General features: G+C 50.2%; 1 pseudogene; it reads right to left on the reverse strand.

Annotated features, from left to right (window-relative positions):
* Nucleotides 1–1,679: 1,679 nt before the first annotated feature.
* LOC102955108 lies at nucleotides 1,680–2,751 on the reverse strand (annotated as a pseudogene).
* Nucleotides 2,752–6,605: the final 3,854 nt, after the last annotated feature.

Below are 6,605 nucleotides of genomic sequence, written 5' to 3' on the forward strand. Positions count from 1 at the left end.
TGTCCCTGTGGAAAAGGCACATCCAACATGACAGTCCATGTGTGATGTGTATCCACATTAATATGTATGGATTTGGGATGATAATAAATGTGTGATGAATCCATGGCTTGTTAATTTATCTTCCCATGGGCGGGTGGTTAGGTAGTTTCCACTTTTTTGCTCCTGCACAAAGTGATGGAATAAACAACTGTGACCCTGTGTTGTACACACAGAAGTGAAATTGTTGTATAGTAGATATGTGCATCTTCACCTTGAATAGATGTGCAAAGTAAGACAGTCCTGTGGATCACGTGTCATTTAGTTATCACCTATTGTGTTCCAGGTCCTGTTTTCTTGCTGAGGATACAAGGGTGAGCACAAACTATAGCCCCTCTCTTAATGAAACCCAGTATGAGAAATATTAAGTAATCAACTGAATGAGTAGCTCTAAGGGAAATAAGAAGGCACTAGGAGGGCAGACGGTGGAGGGAGCTGACTCAGTCTGGTTAGGGGGAAATCACTTAGGATTTAACATGCAGCTGGGATGTGAAAAGAGCATGAGCTAACCAGGCAAATAGCATTCCGTGCAGGAATAATGTGTCCACAAGACTCAAGGAGGCATGTTGCCTTGGGTCATGAGGTTCTTATCCTATCCTTGGACCAGAGATTCCAGGGCCATCATTAGATGGGAAGGGGGATGTCTTAGGGTTCTCTGGAGAAACAGAACCAGTGGGAGATATACATACTTCTGGGCTTATGATGATTTATACACACACGCACACATATACATAATATGCACGTACACACGTGTATAACATAGTATAACTAATATATGTGTAATTACATGAACGGCATTATACAATATAGCGTACAATATACATATACATGCGTATGGAGGCTCATTATTGAATTGGCTCATGCAGTTATGGAAGTCCCCACTACCAGCCATCTGTAAACTGGGGACCTAGAAGAACTGATGGACTAATTCAGTCCAAGTCTGAAGGCCTGTAAGTTGGGGGGCAACATGTAAGTCTGATTCTGGGTCTGAAAGCCAAAGAAGCAAGTATACTCTTCCTTCCCTTTTTTGTTCTATTCTGGCCCTCACTGGACTGAATGATGCCCATCCCTGCTGGTGAGGACAGTCTTCTTTATCCAGTTTTCCCGTTCAAATGTTCATCTCTTCCAGAGACACCCTCACAAGCACACCCAGAAATAATGTTTGACCAGCTGTCTGGTGTGCTGCGGCCCAGTCAGGTTGGCACACAAAAGCAACTATCGTAGGAGAGACATCCTCGGCGGTTCAGGACCGAGACCCACGTGGCCTAAGCAGAACTCTGGGCAGCTATACAGGGGCACTTTTAATGGAACTGAGCCAGCTCCCACCTCCTGAAGGTCAATAAGACATAGGCAGAGACTCTGGGTTGGTGAGCAATCCCAGGGATCTCAGAAGGAACCAATGCATCTGTTATGTGTTAATGTGTGTCATATTCCGGGAATTGCAAACTTTCAGTAACGGGCGGCCGAAAGCCACATCTCACTAGGATGCTGTGGAGAATCCACAGAGGAATATTTCCTCAACAAAACTGTTTTGAAGGTGTCAATGGCAACTCACATAGAAAGAGGGTATTTATAACAGGTAGGACACATAAGAGTCAGGGGTCAGAGAGCAACAAAGAACGCGAACTTTAGAAACTGCCCATTTACAGATTTTTGGCCATGTGCATCAAGATCTTCCTGAGAGCTGCCTTGATATCCTTGTTCCTCAGGCTGTAGATGAGAGGGTTCAAGGTGGGGCTCACAGTGGAGTAAAGCACAGCCACCACCTTGCCCGTCCCTGGGGAGTGGCTGGAGCCAGGGCTCAGGTAGGTGTAGATGATGGTGAAGTAGTACAAGGTGGCTGCAATGAAATGGGAGGAACAGGTGGAGAAGGCCCGCTGCTTCCCCTCGGCTGTTCGAACCCTCAGGATGGTGGACGTGATGAACCCGTAGGACGCCATGGTGAGCAGGAAGTTCAACATGGCAAAGAAGACGTCAGCTATAATTGCCATGATGTTGTTCACATATGTGGAGGAGCAGGAGAGCAGCAGCAGAGGAGGGATCCCACAGAAGACGTGGCCAATCACGTTGGGCCCATGGAAGGTCCGCCGTGACATCAGGCAGGCATTGACTCCAGCGCCAAGCATGCTGATGCCCACACAACTCCAGCCCGTGCTGCACACACCCTGGGGCTCATCATGGAGCCGTAGTGCAGTGGCTGGCAGATGGCCACGGCAGTGAAGAGCAGCACCTCCCCTGCCACCGCCCACGACCACGCAGGGCCATGCAGCCCCAGTAGGAGATGCTCCTCTTCTCCGCCACCAGGATCCCTTGGGCACCATGGTGCATGTGCAGACAAGATCCAGCACAGACAGGTTGGCCAGGAAGAAGTACATGGGGGTGTGGAGCCTGGAGCTGAGGGTGACGGCCACCACGAGGAGGGAGTTGCCACAGAGTGCCACGGTGTAGAGGCAGAGGAAGAGAATGAAGAGGAGAGCCTGGAACGGCAGCACTTCTGGGAAGCCCTGCAGCGGGAATTGTGTCACCAGCATCTGATTACTCATGGGCTTTGGTCTGTCCAGACTCTTTCTGGTCAAGATACCTTCATATGTCAGACTCTCCCGAATTTACCAAATTTCTTGTTTCATTAGACTCAGGCATCACCAGCTAACAAGCTCCTCTCAGGGAAACGGGTAGGAGCACTTACCCTTCCACCTCCTGCACTCAGGACTACCTCCCACCCCCCACGGCCCTACACTCAGGACTACCTCCCCGCCCCCCACACCCCTGTGCTCAGGACTACCCACGCCCCTGCCTGGTGCAGTGGTCTTCCACAGTGATTGTCTGACCTCACCCTGTCCCTGCTAGAGCCCTTCAGGAGCATGATATCCAGCATCCACAGTGGGCCTTAAAGTGTCCCCATGTCCCATCCTGGCCAGGGAGTGTCCAGCCTCACCCCTGCTCTTCTCCCCTCTCCCTCAAAGTGTCCTATCCTGCTCCCTCTGCCTGGTCCCCCAACCTCTGCACATCCCCTGATGAGCTGCCCCAGATGGGAGCTTCCACCCAAGTGAACGTCAGACCCCAACATGGAGCCTGGGCTCTGCTTAGGGGACAGGGGCTGCTGCCGGGGGAAGCAGGAGCCCAGGTTCAGGGCAGGGTGGTCTGCAGTCAGGTGGGAGAGTAAGTCACCAATGGGGACAGACACGAGGTCCAGGCTGGTGGGCAGAGTCAAGACCAGAAGAGGAAGGCCAGTGGTGGTTCAGGTAGTCCTGGAAGCAAGGAGGAGGTCCCAGGCTGAGGGTTCCAGGGCAGACACACAAAGAAGGAGCAGATCAAGGGGTTTCCCAGAGCACAGTGTTGCTGATTCTGCCCCTATGACTGCCCAGTCCTGGGAATGATACACCCAAGGCCAGGTCAAGGCAGCATCAACTGATTCTGTAGGGGTGACCTTGTCCGTAGCCCTTGTCCATGCTGATTCCGTGCTGGCCCTTTGGAACTTAGCACAACTGCAGATGTATTTCATATTCCCTAATCATATTTGTTGTATGAAAACAGACACAAGAGATATTTCAAGGATGAGCCTGTAAATGACAAGTGCATGAATGTCAAGCTCATGGAGAAGGCTGGACATTTCAGAAAGACACAGTTGCTCCAGTGGATGGGGTTACACAGCGTCCTGTTAACTGGACCCAGTATCAGGACCACACCCCCCACAAGCATACTTCACACGTGCAGACACAGGGGCCCTTTTCAGACAGGCAATCCTATTGCAGATCAGATGACAGTATTACCTACTGCTGAGTGGGAGAGTCTCTTTCTTCCATCCCAAGCCCAGATCTGCCTGAACGGAAGGACACTGTGAACCAGAGACAACCCAGCCTTGTGTGGTCTGCCAATTAAGTCTGTCAGTAAAGCACTTCTTAAAGGGTTTCCTATGACAAACGGGTGACATGTTGTATTGTCACTGTTCTAATGATGACTTTGTCCAGCAAAGGTACAAACCTTCCCCAAGTTCACAGGGGCAACCCAGTCTTAAGAAAAATATTTCTGCTTAAAATATCAGGTGTGAATGGGTCCCAGCATCCTCATTTTTACAACCCAAGGGATTTTCATGTTGGAAAGACCAGCAAGCATGGGGTAGCCACTCTATCTTCTGAAGGAAGATACTGCTCCTGCTCTGTGCAGTAATGTGGTGTTAATAGGGACATTCTTGAAAGTGTCATTAAATACATCATTCTGGCAACTGGACCTGAAGTCAGACCCTTTCAGGCTTTTCCCATTGCAGAAAAGAGAAAAGTGCACAGAATGAGCTATTTCTGATCTGCTGCCCTTGGGTTGGGCTGTGCTGTGAACATGAGGGGCCCAAGAAGAGCAGAGGCCGAAGTCTGAGGGTCAGAGGAGAGCAGTGGGAACATAGAAGCACCGTAGGGCAAACGCTCCGCTCTTGTGAAGACGCAGAAAACTCCCACTCTGCTCTCCTGTCCAGCCACAGAAGAACTGAGCCTGGACAGTGTGTGGTCAGTTGTTGGTTTATGAAATTGCAACTTATCATAACAACACATTCCCTCAAAAAGCAGAAGCCAGTTGCTTTCAAACTCTCCCTAATGTCCAGGACAGACTTGCACACGACACCCTCCCAGGGCACAGCCAGGGTACGTGGCCCAGATAGACAGAAATGGCAGAACTTAAGGGCACTGGGCTCTGGGGGGCAGCAGGCCACCACGGACGTGACCACACGCAAACCCAGGACTGAAGGTGCGTCAGCCAGTGGGAGATGGGAGCAACCGGGGGCCTGTCTCACTTCCTTGGGGTCAGGAGAGGTGACAAGTGTGGCAGCACCCACCTCAGAGGAGAGCCGTGCTGTCTTCTGCCTTCCTGGCAGATATTTGGAGGCGTCTGCTGGTGGTCCAGAGAGGACGGGGCACATCTCTGCCCTTGCACCTGCCCTGAGCTGCAGAACTCATGTATGTGGACCTCAGCCACAGAGTCCTAGCCCCTACTCCCTTCCCTGCCCTGCTCTCTCTGTGAACACTGAAGCTGATTAAACCCCTTAAAATTCAAAACTGCTCAATAACTTACGACCTAGAAAATAAAAACTTTCATGATCTAAGTCATTGTATTCCACTAATTTTGTAAAGTGAATCTCTCCAACTATAGCAAGAAATTCACAATCAAGAATAAATACACAGTACCACTTAAACAATTTTTGGCAGATTGAAGCTTCTTCTCAAGTCCTGGAAACATTGCAGATGGTCCTTAAACTGCCGAGGGAGTCCCCTTGGGACTGATTCAGAAGAAACAAACCACATCCCCTTGTGCAGGCACTGTCTGGGTCCTCCTGTGCTCAGGATGGGGGACAGTAGCCGGAGCCGAGGGTGGCCTGGTTTTAAAGAGCCAGGCTGCTGTGTGACGCAGCGAGTGAGGGACTCGTAAACCTACTGGGACTCAGCTCCAGATCCTGTCACTTAGAGGTACTCAGAAGTCCTGGGGGCCTCTGAACCTGAGGGCGGTGGCTGCAGCACAGAGCGGGTAGCACTATGGACAGAGACAAGAGGTGTTGACATTAGCTGTCCCTCCTCGAGGTTCAGCAGACAAGAACTTACTTCCTTACGGGGCTGTGGTGGGGAATGTCTGCCAGACAACGAAATGCCAAGTGCACACTCCGAGTGCTGGTTCCTTGTGGAAACACAGCACTGGAAGTCTCCTTGGAGGTGATGGTGCTGACCCTCATGTACAGAGGAGAAAGCAAGTGCAGCGAGGGGGGATCGCCCCACATCATGGGCCTGTGGATGGCAGAGCAGAGCTGGACGTGGCCCCACGCACAGCCTCCAGGCTGGGAGTGTTGTCCCACAAGTGATTCTGGGCCTCCAGCTTGGAGCCTGCTTCGGATTCTGGGTCTCCTTCTCTCTCTGCCCTTCCCCGCTGGTGCTCTGTCTCTCTTTCCCCAAAATAAATAAACATTAAAAAAATTAAAACAAAAACAGAACAAAGAATTTGCAAATAAAGGTTGTATCTATTCAAGGGTATGTGACTTAATATTCTCCCACAGCATTTCTACATTTCCTTATTGTGGTAAAATACCCATAACATAAAGTTTACTATTTTAACCATTTTACATTTTTTCTAAAGTAGGATTCTTCCCCAGCACAGATCCTGGTGTGGGGCTTGAACTCAAGACCGTGAGATCAAGACCTGAGCTGAGATCTAGAGTCAGATGCTTAACCAACTGAGCCACCCACATGTCCTTATTTTAACCATTTTATTTTATTTTTATTTTGTAAAAAGTTTTTTAATGTTTATTTATTTTTGAGAGAGACAGAGTGCAAGCGGAGGAGGGCAGAGAAAGGGACACACAGAATCTGAAGCAGGCCCCAGGCTCCGAGCTGTCAGCACAGAGCCTGACATGGGCTTGAACCCACAAACTGAGAGATGGTGACCTGGGCTGAAGTCGGACGCTTAACCGACTGAGTCACCCAGGTGCCCCTTAACCATTTAAAGTGAACAACTCAGCGGCACCGAGGACGTTCTTGATGTCATGTGACCGTTACCACTGTCTAGGTGCAGAACTTTCTTGGCGCCCAAACGGAGAT

Source organism: Panthera tigris, chromosome D2 (assembly GCF_018350195.1).
Source record: "Panthera tigris isolate Pti1 chromosome D2, P.tigris_Pti1_mat1.1, whole genome shotgun sequence".
In the NCBI taxonomy this organism is placed as follows: domain Eukaryota; kingdom Metazoa; phylum Chordata; class Mammalia; order Carnivora; family Felidae; genus Panthera; species Panthera tigris.